Source organism: Rhinolophus sinicus, chromosome 3, assembly GCF_057876585.1.
Source record: "Rhinolophus sinicus isolate RSI-liver-muscle chromosome 3, RSI-T2T, whole genome shotgun sequence".
NCBI classification, from domain to species: domain Eukaryota; kingdom Metazoa; phylum Chordata; class Mammalia; order Chiroptera; family Rhinolophidae; genus Rhinolophus; species Rhinolophus sinicus.
In genome coordinates this window covers 199,873,592-199,888,761 of record NC_142503.1, presented here as the reverse complement: position 1 = coordinate 199,888,761, position 15,170 = coordinate 199,873,592, and the positions used below count along the sequence as shown (strand labels likewise).

General features: G+C 47.6%; 1 protein-coding gene across 3 annotated transcripts in view; it reads right to left on the bottom strand.

Annotated features, from left to right (window-relative positions):
* TRAF3 (TNF receptor associated factor 3) overlaps window positions 1-13,638 on the bottom strand; it is a 105,387-nt gene extending 91,749 nt beyond the window's left edge. The window contains exon 1 of one of the 3 annotated variants that reach the window (XM_074326892.2): window positions 13,385-13,638. The gene's annotated coding sequence lies outside the window, so the exon portion shown is untranslated. The remainder of the gene's footprint in view (window positions 1-13,384) is intronic. The other 2 variants (XM_074326893.2, XM_074326891.2) reach the window with 2 other exon arrangements.
* Window positions 13,639-15,170: the final 1,532 nt, after the last annotated feature.

Genomic DNA, 15,170 nt, shown 5'->3' with positions numbered 1-15,170 from the left:
AAGAGACACCAGAGCTTGCTTCCTGTCTCTCTCTCTCCCGACCAGGTGCGGGTGCAGTGAAAAGGTGGATGCCTGCAGCCAGGAAGAGCCCTCACAGGGAAACTGAACTGGCTGGCACCTTAACCTTGGACTTTCAGCCTCCAGAACTGGGACAAATTCCTGCTGTTGAAGTCACGCAATCTGTGACGTTTTGTTATGACAGCCTGAGCTGGCTAACATGTGCCTCTCAGAAAGCCTGACATCCAGATGGAAACGAGCGGTCTGAACCCGAGAACAGTGTCCCTTAGTATCAGGCACACACACATCCAGCAAGCAGCACGACCAGCACCCACGAAGTGCTTCACCGCAGTTTACTGGACGAAACCAGGTGTGGTCAGGCGCCAGTTAAATGTGTTTTTCCTTTATACACACACACACACACACACACACACACACACACACACACAGAGTGAGCCCCTAAAGTTGACCAGGCACACAGCAGATAAATACGTACTGAAATGGTGACTTTGGTGGACATACCCTCCACCTTCTGTCTGGGCTGAAAAATGCAAATTCCTTTAACTTTAAATACCACTTTTCATTTTTCTGGTGAATTCACCTTTTTAAAGCTCATTATTTTATTTTCACAACAATCATGACACTATTATCCCCATCTACCATGAAAGGAGACAGGAGTTTCAGAGGTTAAATAACTTGCCCAAGGTCACAAAGACTGGTGGGGCCTACCCGAGAGTCCCCAACTCTTACTTGAGTCCTGTCCTGCCATCGCAGGGCGCCCACTGGCCGGAAGCTACCAGCCCCTCTCCCAACCTCTCAGGCGCCTGGCCAGCCAGCAGGCACTCCACGCTTTCCAGCGCTCTATAATTTAGTCTTCGTTGACATTTGGAGTGTTCTGCTTAGAAGGACAGAATGTCAAAGCTTTAAGGGCCCTTATCTACTCTATGCAGAACTGAAACCGCTATGAAGATGCCTCACAGACAGTTTTTCCAGGTAAACCATACCTTACTCACTTCACTCCAAATGTAAGTGACTGAAATCTGACGCAGTTCCTAAGAACCCAAGACAAAATTGAAAAGCAAGAGAAACTGTCTTAGTTCATCTTAACACAAGGAAATACCTTTTTTATACAAAACGGAACACAGACAGGAGACAGGCAAAGGGCGTGCCGCTGCCCCCCTGGTGACCCTGACCCCTCTGCCTCAGTCACCCTCTCCCAGCCCTCAAGTCTCAATGCCCTTCTTCAGCCCCCATGCTGTTGACCCCCAGGCCGTAGCCACCGGATTCGGGAACAGAGAATCCTGAAGTAACGATGATGAGAAAGGCAAGTAGTATTAAGAAGCCCCCCAAGGACTTGGAGAGCGCGATGATCTTCTCCCTGATGAGACTCCGAAGGCCAGCAAACTTCTGGAATTCGTAACACAGACAGAGTGAGGAACAGGCATCCCCAGACAAAAAAGCAAATGATAACTTTACAGCTGAAAGAGACCTCAGGCCATCGAGACCAGAGTTTCCTGACCTCAGGCCTGACGGGAGGGAATTCAGAAGTTCCCAGGACACCCTGAAATTCCATGCATTCGTCAGTCAGCCCCACATATAAAACACTTAAAGTGGCCAACCCACTCATTCACACCTCCTTGGACAGAAGGTCAGATGCCCAGGAGTGCTGGGTGTTTGCGGAAAAAGGCAAGGTGTGCGTGGGAAATAGCACGGGGCAGCTGTCACTGGAACCACAGCCCTGCGTGAGGCAGGGCTCAGACAGCCACAGCTCCCCACTCTCAACCCTCATCGATGCCACTGATTGGGGCTCTCCCAGGGCCAAAGCGACAGATTTTTTGTTTCCTTATTTAAATCCACGCCCCCCCCCATCACATTTGCTCCCACCCAAAAGTATTTCAAAAATCCGCTGAGCCAGGCTGAGAAGGCAGGGTTTACAGAAAATGAGGTTTCTGTTCGAGCAAATGCGTACACACTTCTGCATGCGCTGTCCAATTATCCCACTTTTTTTTTTATATTAACAGCCGTAACTTTAATAAGCCTTTAGGAGATTTACTAGAATGATCTGGGTGAAGAAAAGGAAATTTAGGATATGGAGGCATACTAATATTTTCTCAATGAAGCTTTTTTTTTAAGAACAGAAAAATGTAAGCTCAAACTCCGTAACCCTCTTCAAAATGAAAGTGACGTTTTCAAATAATTTTTAAAACAAACTTACAGGAAGGGGACATTTATGGACTCAAAATTATACTTGGAAGACTCCTGACAGATGATCAACAATGCCTGCTGACTAAGTAAATAAACGTACCTTTTCTGCAGACAATTACCATCTTATAAATGGCTGTATTCCAAAGTTTACTCAAGAAATCTTGGTGCAGAACATAGAATGCATTTTTTCACTGGAAGTAGATACACACAACAGGTGGGGTTTCCACCTTAGCCCACAACAGCCTCTCTTAAAAAGTATACACAACACATACTGCTGACAGCACTACGGAATCTCCCACCGTACATGAAAGGACTAAAATGGGCACAAACCCCTTGACACTCCTCTCATTAAGCGGCAGACTCTACGTTCCCGCCCCTAAATCTAGGAGCACTAGCAGGGGTGTCCCAGCAGCAGCAGGAGGCACCTCACACAGGTTTGTCAGCCTCTCCTTCCCGCCCAGAACAATCATGCCAGGAGTCCTGAGCTGCTGCGGAACAAGTCCTGGCACAGGGCCGTCTGCAGAGGCCTCGACACCACAAAGACAGGGGGTAACCATTAAGCCTGGCCTTTCGGCCACCCAAGCATGTGCGTACACCTATCTTGGACCATCCAGACCAGACCAGAGGCCAGATAAACAGCAGTGAGTGACGTCAGTTAATGCCTCAAGGAGCAGAAGACTCGCCAGCTGAGCCCTGCCTGCTCAATCCACAGCACATGCGATCTAATAACAAGTTACTGTTTCCGGTCACTGGAGTTTAGGGTGGTGTGTTGTTACTCAACAGTCATTACATGGAACAATCTGTGGCTCTTTCAGGACATGACAGAAGCACATCAATCTCCTGCTCTGGCATCAGGGATAGAGTCCCTTCCTCCATTCTCCACTGGTGGACACTGAGTTATGGTGGTAATGTCAGCCAGGATTTTCCCAGCTGTAGGCCATTTTAGGGACAGCCCGTGTTAGGAAGTGGGGAAGTTAGTGGTATGACGATCACCAAAGAGTTCTCCGGTCTGCTTCAAAATCCTCCTAGAATTTTCTATACATTACTGACTTAAGGGAGGACAGGGTTCAAAATTCTCAAGAAACACGATATACAGTCAAAATGTGGTTCGCACCCTGATACCAAAGCCAGACAAACATACCACAAGAAAACTAAAGACCAACCAATATTCCTTATGAACATAGATGCAAAAATGCTCAACAAATCTGTAGCAAGCCAAACCCAACAACACATTAAAAGGATTAAACACCACAACAAAATGGGATTTATCCCAGGAAAGCAACAGTGGTTCACCCTAGGAAAATCAATTAATGTGATATACCACATTAATAAAATGAAGGGAAAAAACACACGATCTTATGAACATACACACAGAAAGCATATGACAAAATTCAACAACCTTCCGGGGTAAAACACTTAGCAAAGCAGGAATTGAAGGGAACTTCCTTAACATGATAAAGGGCATTTATTTGGGGGGAAAAAACAAAAAACCCACACCTAACTTCATAATCAATGGTAAAAGTCTAAAAGCTTTCCCCTGAGATCAGGAACAAGACAAAGATGTCTGCTTTCACTAATGCTATTCAGTAGTGTAGTAGAAGTCCTAGCCACAGCAATTAGACAAGAAAAAGAAACACAAGGTGTCCAAATTGGAAAGAGAGATAAATGATCTCTATTTGAATTTGACATGATTCTACATATATAGAAAATCCCACAGAACTCACGGTAAAACTACTACAGTAATTGCCAAATTTGGCAAAGTTACAGGGTATATGATCAACACACAAAAATCAGTTGTCTTCTACACCAGCAACGAACAATATGAAAAAAACAATTAAGGAAACAATTCCATTTATAATAGCATCCAAAAGAATATAATATCTAGGAATAAATTTAACCAAGAAGGTGAAAGATTTGTTCACTGAAACAACAAAATCTTGCTGAAAGAAATTAAAGATGTAAATAAATAGAAAGACATCCCATGGTCGTGAATTGTAAGACTCAGAATTGTTAAGATGGCAACGCCCCAAAGCAGATTCAATGCGATTGCTGTCAAAATTCCAATCACTGTTTTTGCAGAAAGAAAAAAACGATCCTCAAATTAATATGGAGCTGCAAGGGGTCACAAGTTGCCAAAGCAATACTAAAAACAAAAAAGTTGGAAGACTCACACTTCTCAAATGTACTTTGAAGTTTTCTACAAAGCTACAGTAATCAAAATAGTGTGCTACTGGCATGAGGACGGACATATGGACCAATGGAATAAAACTGAGAGTCCAGAAATAAATTCAAACATCTCTGGCTCACTGATTTCCAAAAAGAGCATCAAGACCATCCAGTGGGGAAAGAATGGTCTCTTCAACAAATGGTGTTGGGACAACTGGATAAGCACATGCAATAGAATGAAGTGGGACTCCTACTTCACTCCATAGATAAAACTTAATGCAAAATGGATCAAAGACCTAAATGTAAGAGCTAAAACTATAAAACATAAGATTTTCATTACCTTGGATTTGGCAATGGATTCTCAGATTTGATACCAAAGCAACAGCAACAAAAGAAAAAACCAGATAAACTGATGTCATCAAAATTAAAAACTTTTGTACATCAAAGGACATTGTCAAGTCTATAAAACAAAACAAAACAAAGACAATAGGAGAAAATATTTGTCAATCATATATCTAATAAGGGTTTAATATCCAAAATATATAAAGAACTCTTACAACTCAACAACAAAAAGACAAACAAAGGATCTGAATGGACATTGTTCCAAAAAAGATATACAATGAAAAGATAAAAGATGTTCAGTATCATTGGTAATTAAGGAAATACAAAACCACAGTGAGATACCACTCTACACCCACTAGAATAGCTTTAGTCTAAAAGACAAAATAAATGCTGGCAGACACGTGCAGAAATTGAAATCCTAGTGCATTGCTGGAGGGAATAATGAAACGCAGAGTCACCACATGACCCAGCAGCCCCACTGTTAGGTATGTTACCCAAGAAAAATGAAAACACATGTCTACACAGAAACCCATACACGTTATTCTTAATAGCCCACAGGTGAAAATAATACAAATGCCCATCAGTGGATGAATGGATAAACAACTTGTGGTATATACACTCAACGGAATATCATTGTGCCATAAAAAAAAAAAAAATACTGATAGAGGCCACAACTTGGATGGACCTCAAAAAACATTATGCCAAGTGATCACATACTGTATGATTCTTTTTATATGAAATGTCCAGAACAGGCAAATCTACAGAGACAGCAAGCAGATTAGAGGTTACCAGGGGTTGGGAAGAAGGGGGAGTGGGGAATGACTAGTTAATGAGCACAGGGTTTTTTATGGGGTGATGAAAAAGTTTTGAAACTAGAGAGAACTAGTAGTTTCACAACATAGTGACTACACCAAATATCACTGAACTATACATTTTAAAATAATTAACTGTATGTTACGTGAATTTTGCCTCAATAAAAAAAATGTGGTTAGACTATAATTTATTGCTTCATTCATAAAAATTCTTGAGTTCCTACCATATGCCAGACACTCTCCTCGTACACAGGTTAAGGTGATGGACATAAATTTTCTGCTACGAATTTAAACAGCAAGGTAAGAGACTGGACAGTGACAGCATGGGCTATTTTAATTAGGGCACTCAGGGAAGACCTACTCGAAGTGACGTTTGAACAGACACAAGAATGAATCGAAGAATACTATTCTGCTAAATAATGAAAGAAAATGATGTACTAAAATATAAATTTAAATTTATCACAAATCATAAGCAAAAACTGCTTTTCTAAAAAAGCAGGGGAAACACACAATGGGATTTATAGATGATGTAATACAGAACTGTACACCTGAAATCTATGTAATTTTGCTAACAATTGTCACCCCAATAAATTAAAAACAAAAAAAAGAAGCAGGGGTCTATCTAGTGGTTTTTCGTTTCTAGACATGTAACTTTGTTACAAACCCTTTCTTTACAGCCCATTACTGTGCTTCTACCCCCACCTACTGTCTTCCCCTACAGTCTTCCAAGCCCAGGCCATCCTCCCAAGACAGCCCGTCAGGCCTTGCTAACTGGGCATATTTTTCCCTCCAGGAACTCTCTCAGGAAAGGCAAGATGAATTACCACTTAGGATATATGCTAGGTTCTCACATTCACTCACATTCTCACTTTTAATCCCCACAATTACCTTTTCATAGATGAGAAAATTGAGGTTCAGAAAGGATAAGTAACTTAACTGTCACAGTTAGCTAAAGGAAGGACCAGAATTCAAGTCAGGTCTGACTTCAAACCTACACTCCTTCCACAGAGAAATTCACCTCATTTTTATTGAGCATGCCTGAGGCCAAACTGAAAATACGATAGGGGGACACTGTCCTTAAGAAGCTTGTCATCTGAACTCTAGAGACCATGCAAGATGCACTGGGACACCCACCCCTCAGCCTGCAGAGGGCAGGGCAGGCTCCAGAAACACGATGAGCCCCTTGCTGTCCCATGCCACTGCCTCCACCCCTCTCCTCTTCTGCCAACTTGTGTAAGAACAAAGAAATCCACCCTCTACCACTCCAGGAACCTGACCTTACAGCCTCAGTGTCCCACTGTGTCCCAGAACTCACAGCCGTTCCTGGAGCACATACAGGTGGCTACGGAACAAACCCCTGGCCTCAGTCCAGCCACCACTGGTCCCTCCTGGTTCCCGTGCAGGACTTCGGTGGTTCTGGCAGAGGAGCCACAAAAGCCTTCTCCTCAATAGCCAACAACATCACATCCTTGCTAACTGTGGACAAGGCTTCTTCGCCTTCAACTTATATTCCCATAAGCAATCAGTGGCCCGAATGAAATTCCTGATGAGTGGGTGGGAATCTGACTGTGCTGGGCTGTAACCAGTAGGCTCTCTACAGGGACCAGGCCGCAGGGGTTTGTTCACCACTAACGAGCTAATGCTTTTAAAAGCCTGTAAGGACAAACGGCTAACTACTATCATTATTACCACATTACCAGTTTAAATGTAAATTAAGAGAGAGAAGGGGGAAAGAAAGCACATTACAGGTTTGGGACTCAGCAAGATGTAAGCAACATCTGAGGAACGTATTAACTGAATTTGTTACAGGATACTGAGTGAAATGTTGCTGCCGTAGGAAAATAACCCAAAACAGACAGAAGGAATGGAGTACTGGCTGAGAAAAAAGTCAGTATACGCGTAGGCAAACAGATGTTGGAGGAAAGCAAAGGCTGCATGAAAAACACATGCTGGAAAAATACACCATTTCTTTAAAAAGCACTATACAGCAGCAAAGCGAAAATGCCAAGACTCTGAAAGCAAAATTAAAGTCTAGAGTATGAAACCCCAAACCGGGCTGTAACTCAGCTTAAACTGACCGCTGAGCACAGGGACGAAAACATGAATCCTGGAGCCCTGCCAGCGCTCAACTCCCTCATCTGTAAAACGGGAAGATTCTGACCTCAAAAGTCAGGCTGACACGAAGGTGGCACCCAAAGGCGGCCAGTCCCTGTCCCCTGAACAGCCACACGGCTGCACTCACGGGCCCCCTGACACGAGGCGACAGCCCTGCTCCCACTCGCTTGCTCTCGCTCTCATCCTCCCTGGAAAACACCCGCTAGTCCGTCCGTTCCCACGGCGCCTCTGTGCTACTGCCATGGCACCTACCAGCTTGTGCCATAACCATGATTCTTCTGGCTCACCCACCTTACAGAAGCTCCTGGAAGACAGTGATCATGGAGCATCTTGTTTGACTTTTTAAGCTTTGGCAACTAGCACTGCTCCGAAGTTCTCGAAAAACGTGTGTTGATGAAATAATTCCTGATCATCCCAAGTTGGAATTAGAGGCCACGCAGCTGCCCTTGGGCAAATCCTGGGAAATGAAGACTTCAGGGAAAAGTCTACTCACGCCAATGAAGAGTCCCGTCGTGCCAGTACCTGACTTGGCAGACTTCCTTGCCCAAACTCCGAGCCTCAGCTGCCTCCCACAGAAAATGAGGGAACTCACTAGAAAATCCCGGCGGTTGCTACTGAGACCTGATATGGCATGTCCACTGTCTAAGATGACATCTCAGCCCTCTGCACAATGGAAAGGCCCATCAGAAGGCCCGGCTGTCTGCTTCACCGCGAGGGCCATGCGGCCGTGCGGTGCCATCAGCCCCTTACAGGCAGGAGAACAGCACGGCGAGGCCCGGCGGCTGCCGAGACCCTCCTCCTGCTGGGACAGGGCAGGCCTGCCACGCGGATGTCTACAGCTGGCACCTTTCACCAGGCCCACACGGCTCAAGCTGGGGGCTACACAGTCCCCAGGACACGGGGTGGGATGCCAGGGGACCCCTCAGGGGTCCTGGGAAGGCAAGGATAAACACAACGCATTTTGTGGCAAATCAACTGTACTCAAAAATCTGGGGGGCAAAGTGTGTTTGTTTTAAAAAATCAGACATATTACTGAGTACAATGTAAAATAAAATTTTAAGATAAAATTTAAAGGGTTTGAGAGATTCTGCAGTAAGTCATGCCATGCCCTTTCTCACACAAGAAAGCCTTCTGAAACCAGAACACTTAATTTACCCTATAATAACGTTTCAAACATCAGGCTACTATTAATCCAAACAGGATGGAATTTAATTTCCAGAATAAAGTTGTGACTTCTGGGCATTGTCGGGCAAGGAAGGACTCAAGAGAACTAGTTTCTCTGTTCTTCCCTTTGAAGTCATTAAAAGCACCCAAGAAAGTTACAATGTCAAAAGGAGTCTCCCTTCACACAAGCCCCCAAGGCAACAAACCCGGGAGCTAAGCGCTACCAGACGCCCCCAGTCAAGGGCGGCAGCGACAAGCCTCCCCAGCCGCATATGCCAAGCGACATGGAACCAGTGTGTGGCATCTGTCACATCCCTCCTCTCCCCCAAACTTGCAGATTCTGGACACAAACATGAAAGGAGGGGTGCCCCCTGCCTGACCCTAGGGGAAGAAGGAGGGGGCAGGTCTAAGCTACCTCGTCAGGGCATTAATTAGCCTTCCAGGGTACAAGTCAGTGTCCGAAAACCTTCAACATAATCACCGTAACACCTGGAGACTCGGTTTACCATTTCGATGCTATTGTTGTCCTAAAGACTTTATTATGCCACTCGGTTAATCAATTTAGCTTTTCTCTCCACTTAAAGAAACCATGTTTCCAATAAATATACTTTTGGGTTTTGCCATAGAATCCAGTGTTTAAATTAGAAAGGAAATCAGATTATCAGTACAACAGGCCTGATATCTTTCTTGGTAGAATGGCCTCATGAGAAGTTACAAAATAAGCAACATTTTAAAACAATATATGGAGTCAAAATAGTATGGAGCAAATCCTTAAAAAAAAGTCAAACATAAACTGAAATTGTAGGGTCACTTTTGTATTTCTTGAGAATTAAAGAGATATGGGCCATTTCAGCATGAATGATAGAGCGGTAGGTTTGGGGGAGTCCCTGGGGAAGGAGCGTTTTAACCTTCACACCCCTCCCTCACCACCACCTTCTGAGACTTCCTACCCACAAGGACAAAGTATTGATGGCAACGTGCTCCATCCAGGTGGGGGCCCATGGCTCTGTGCCCTTCACAGCAGCAGACTGCCTGAGCCACCAGAGCTCCTGGTGAAAAGCTAGAGGACGGCACAAGGAACGTCACAAATCGAAACCCACTGACCTGCGGCGTCACCGGCCCAGTAACTACTGGCAAGAAGCAGCAAAGCAGCAAGCAAACTGTCAGGGAGGGGAGAAAGCCTCTTCCTGCCATTCCCAGGGTCCCAGGATACCTGCCTTCCTGACACCAGGGCTCATCACCGGCTTCCTGGAAGCCTTTCCCCACAATCTAAGAGCTTTCCCTTTTCTGATCTTCCACCAGACTTCCAGTCTCCTACACAATCCACCAATCCACTCCAGCTTACCTTTCAAAGACTTCCAACTTTCTTCCTGGTGGGTCTTCAGCTCCCTAGCTGAGCAGCCAGCTCCCTGAGGGCAGGGTAGTGACGTTTCCTTTTTCCTCACCCTCCTGCCACCAGCTTCAGTCCCCATTGGTTTCTAGCATCTCCTCTCACCGTGCCAGGGGGCCAACATGCCCCAGACTTCTGCAGACCACGCGCTTAAAGGCTGGTGCGGTCTCTCACTCATCCTGGCACTGTAACTAGAACACTGTGGGAACTCGAGGCACATTAACTGAACACATTAAATTAAATAAGAAAAAGACTCCCAAGTCCCAGTTAATGATCCACTTATCTCGAGGAATACAGAATTCAGGAAGAGATTCCAACCTGATTTCTGGAGTTGACAGAAAGCAAGTCACCTGCATTTATGACACCTCACCACCTGCCAGCCTCACCAGAAAGGGTTCTACTGATAACACAACAACCTCACCTCCTTCCTAGGTTGCTCAGTTCCCCACCACCCATTATGTCTAGGATAGTGTTGTGCAGAACACAGCCAGCCAATAAAGGCTCTCGAAAATGAGAAAGCCATTTTGTACTTTTTAGTTAATTAGGAATAATAGACATGACACAAGCATACAAAATGTGTTCTTACATTTTTTCCTTTTGTTTAAAACTGCATTTTCTTTGGCCCCAAAGCCTGGTGTTCCGATACAAGCGGCACCTATCCTGCTCGCCTCCCTACTGCCCTCCCACCCACCCGCAGCACGTCCGGCTTCACCCCTCCTGCTCAGAGCAAGTGGAAGCATCATCTCCACGGTCAGGCCTCGGCTGCCTCTCTCCGGTCGCCTTCAAATCCACCAGCCTCACCTCCTCCCTTCTCACTCAGTAGCTCTTCCCAGTTTCTGTCTGTACCTTAAGACAATATTATGACTCTCCTACCCCCCCAAAAGCCAAATAATTTTTCTTCCTCTATGAACACTTGTAAAGAAGCACGCCAGGAGTCCCGATTGCATGGAATCGAGCAGAAGGCGTTGGTCATCAGATGTCTCCTCTGCTAAGTCAACAGTTCTTAAACTGACCATTGCAAGGAAGCTCAGCTATTGCGTAATATTGATAGGTTAGATCACTTGCTGTTTGGAGCGTCTTGCTAGAAGATGACAACACAGAGATGGGCAAATTTAACGCAATTTCCTTTGTTTGCTTGAGCTAGCCCAGACTTGCAACACCACAATGACAATTTTATCTTTCTTGAAGTACAGCTTTAACGTAAAAAAGGACATTCTCATCCTTCAGCTCATTAGCATATCTACCCTGACAATACCTCAGAAAGGTCATTCTCTATTTGCAAAGCGAAAAATTAAAGGGATTCTAGCAATGGTGTTTACAAAATCAAATCCCCAACTCGGGAAAACAGCAAGCAGCAAGATATTTCAGTTAAACGGAGCTTCTTCAAGGCACGAACAAGAGAAGGAATATTATTTAACAGAAACAACTGGCCACTGCTATTGCCTGGTTCCTGTGGAATGTCTTTACACCCTTCTCACGGAGTGAGGCCATCTTATTAATTCCAAAATGAATGGAGAGCATCCAAGGAAAATAATTGCTCTTCTTTCCCCTCACAGAAAAATTCACATGAATGTCTTAAAAAGAAAAAAAAAGCTGGAATTCTCCCTGCCAGCTCTCTCTGCTTTCCTGACTTCTGCATTGTGACAGCTGGAACAGATGGCGTCTGGGGAAGACACCTTACATCTTAAACCTTATCCCTCACTAGGTCTGATTTTAACGAGTGATGCTGGAACCCCAGGTCTGTTGGGGTTCCTGTCATTCCCAGTCTTGTATGATATTTTCCATTTTCACACTGATCAGCCTTATTGTGTTTTGGCCAAAGAATTTTTCATCTTTAGACTAATTCTTACCGTATGATCTTGTCACACCACGGTGCAAAGGCACATATCTCCTTGCATTTGAAAAACAAGTGGCTGTACACTATTTTGCCCGACATCCTACACATGATGCAGTCTTTTTCACAGGCCATTTTCAAAAATGTGAAAGACATGAGAAGATTTTGGCACCAGCCGATGGTCCACCTGGTCATTTCTTTAAGGATTTTATAGACACACGAGATGACAGTAAACATTTCCAAAAGCTTCACCAGTGTGTATTCACAGCAAATGCTAGAAAAAAATTATGGCTCCTCCTCAGTTATACGTTGTGAATGTAAATTAAGAAGCGGCAACAACGCTACTCAATACAGCCTTCATGACTCCACAAAAATAAATGAGTAAATCACACACACACACACACACACACACCCCAACCCATTCTGAAAATTGATGCAGAGCTTAGTACGAAAAACGTGAAATAAAATTGTTTCCTCCAGGGGATCATTCTCTGAAGGCTTCTTAAATTTCAAAGCACGTCCACAACACTTCATCCATTTCCATTCTGCAGCTATGTTTTCAAATTAAAGGTAAAGAATTTTCCACACAGAATTCTCTGTAAAGGTCTTAATATTAGATAGATGGCCCCAAACGGGGTGACACTGTGAAAACGTGGCACAGCGTACGTGAGCAATAGCCTGGCGCCTCGAGATGAAAATTTAAACACCGTGGCAGCGAGCCCTTCCAGCTTTTTGCCCCGGGGAGCCCACTCTGACCTTCCGTATTAATCAGAGGTGGAACGTGTGCGTTCTGCCCCAAACTGGGTCCCAGTCCGCCTGCCTTCGAGGCCACTGCAGCTGTATGAATTAGTCAGAGGTTCATCTGCAGAGGAATGACTCAGTATAAACTTTTAAATAATGGCTTAAACACACACACACACACACACACACACACACACAAAACACACGAAACCAGCCCAGGGCCAGCAGGCTCGTCCACGAAGACAACCGAATCAGTCCGCTTCTCACGCGGTAAAAATACCCCGCCGCGCCGGAGATGCTGGTTTCTCGCCGCCCCGTGGGGGGGGCGGGGGGGGCACGTTCGAAGGAGGCCTTGGCGCCCCGTTTCCTGAAAAGCTGCTGGAACCCCGGCCCGCGGCCCCGGGCCCGGCCTGAAGCACAAAGTTTCCCGAAGTTGAGGCGTCCGGGGGGCGGACGGGCCAGCGGAGACCGGGCACTGGCCGCCGGCCGCCGGGCCTGCGCCGCTCCGGCCCCGCGCCGCCCGCTCTGGGCCCGCCCGCCGCCGAGGGCACGGGATGGAGCCGCCGGGATGGAGCCGCCGGGCCCGCCCGCTGCCGCCCGCCCGCCGTCGCCCCTTACCCCGCGGTCTGCCGCCGCTCGCCGGCTCAGGGGCGCCGGGCGCGTCCTCCGCCGCGGTCCGCAGCGTCCTGCTCCCCGGGCAGCCCCATATCGGGGGGCGGGGAAGGGCCGGCGGCCGCCGCCGCCGCCGCCGGCTGGAAAGTCCCTGCTGGGCTGCAACCCGGCTCGCGCACGCGGCGGCCGCGCCGCGCCGCGCTCCCTCGCGCCCTCACGCTCCCTCTCGCAGCACTTCCTCTCGCGCGCTGGAAATCCCCGCCGGCCGGGGAGCGCGCCCGGCGCGCGCCCGCCCCGCCCCCGCCCCCGCCCGCGCGCGTGGGAGCCGCAGGAGCTGCCGGCGCCGCCAGCCCCGTGCGCCCGCGCCCCCGCGCGCCCTCGCCGCTCCCCGCGCGGCCCGTTGCTAAGGCCTCCCGCGCCGCGCCCGCCGGCCGGCCTTAGCAACGGCGCGGCGGCGCAGGCGGGGGGTGTCTTCGGTCGCCCCCCGCGTTCCTCCCCGGCTGCCGCTTGCCCCGCCCCACTCGCTCCATATGGCCCCCGCTGCGGTCCCCGCCCCCGGCCACCGCGCTCCCCCGGCGTCCCCCTTTCCGGGTCAAAAAGCCACGCGGGCCGCGTGGGGCCCAAAAGGTGTAGTTTTCTTCGCGGTCGGGAGCGATGGCGTCACCCGGTTCACCCGGGCAGCCACCCACCGTCACACACACAGACACCACACTCGTAGACACACTCACTGTCACCCACACTCAAGAACAGGTACCTACACAAGGCCACCTACACTCACACAGATATGCACATTCAATATGCATTCTCAGTCTCTCCCACTCACGCTCACACACTCAAACGCTTACGCACACATAGCCAACATTCTTACACACTCACACCCAGACACTGTGCTCACACATTCACACTCCCTTGGTTACAGACACACTCACATGCTCTCACACTTATACACACATTCACACACCAACACACTCCATCCCAAACATGCACACACACTCATACATATACACACTTGTTCCTACACACATTCCCTCAAACACACAAGCAGGAAGGCGGGGCTGAAAGTGACTCAAACCACCTGGGCCGCTGCTCTTTTATTGAGAGGGGGACATCCAAACATTTGTTTGGTTGGAGTTTACTTTCCTTCCTCCATGGGCTCCCCCTACACCCAGAAAGTTGGGTCTTGGTCAAGTGTGAACTGGGTGGCCAGTTTGCCATAAGCTCCCAGAGTTCACAGCTCTCCTCCATTTCTAGGGCATGTGTAGCCTCCAGGGTGAGGGGCACCCATTTCTCCAGAGGCCTCAGCCCTTTGTCCTCCAAGGCACCAATGGTTCATCAATGTCGTCTAAGATTTCAGCCAACCTGGCTGGGCCCAGCAAGACGTGGAGCAATGGAAGGGCTGTCTCGGAGGTTCCAGGCCAACGGAGGAGTGAGGCCATCTCCACCAGAGTTTACAAGGAACACTGAGGAAACAAAATGGACTTCTCATTTTTTTCTTCTCAAGATTTATAAAGATTCCTGGACCAGAGCTGAGACGAGTGTGACCAGCTTAAGCCAGTCCTCCTTGTATTTCTCCAATGACTCATGTGACCAAAGGCAGGAAGTCCAGCATCTTCTCCGGTGGCTTCCCCATAGAACGTTCCAGAACCCTGGACAGTCTGACCAGGCTGATGGAGTTTCATCAGCCCCACAGGTGCTTGTTCTCTAGCCACAGCAGTGGAGCCTTGCTACCCAGACTCTGCCAGGCCCCAGTGGCACCCCTGCTTGGGCCACTAAAAAGGCACAGCTCTTTGAG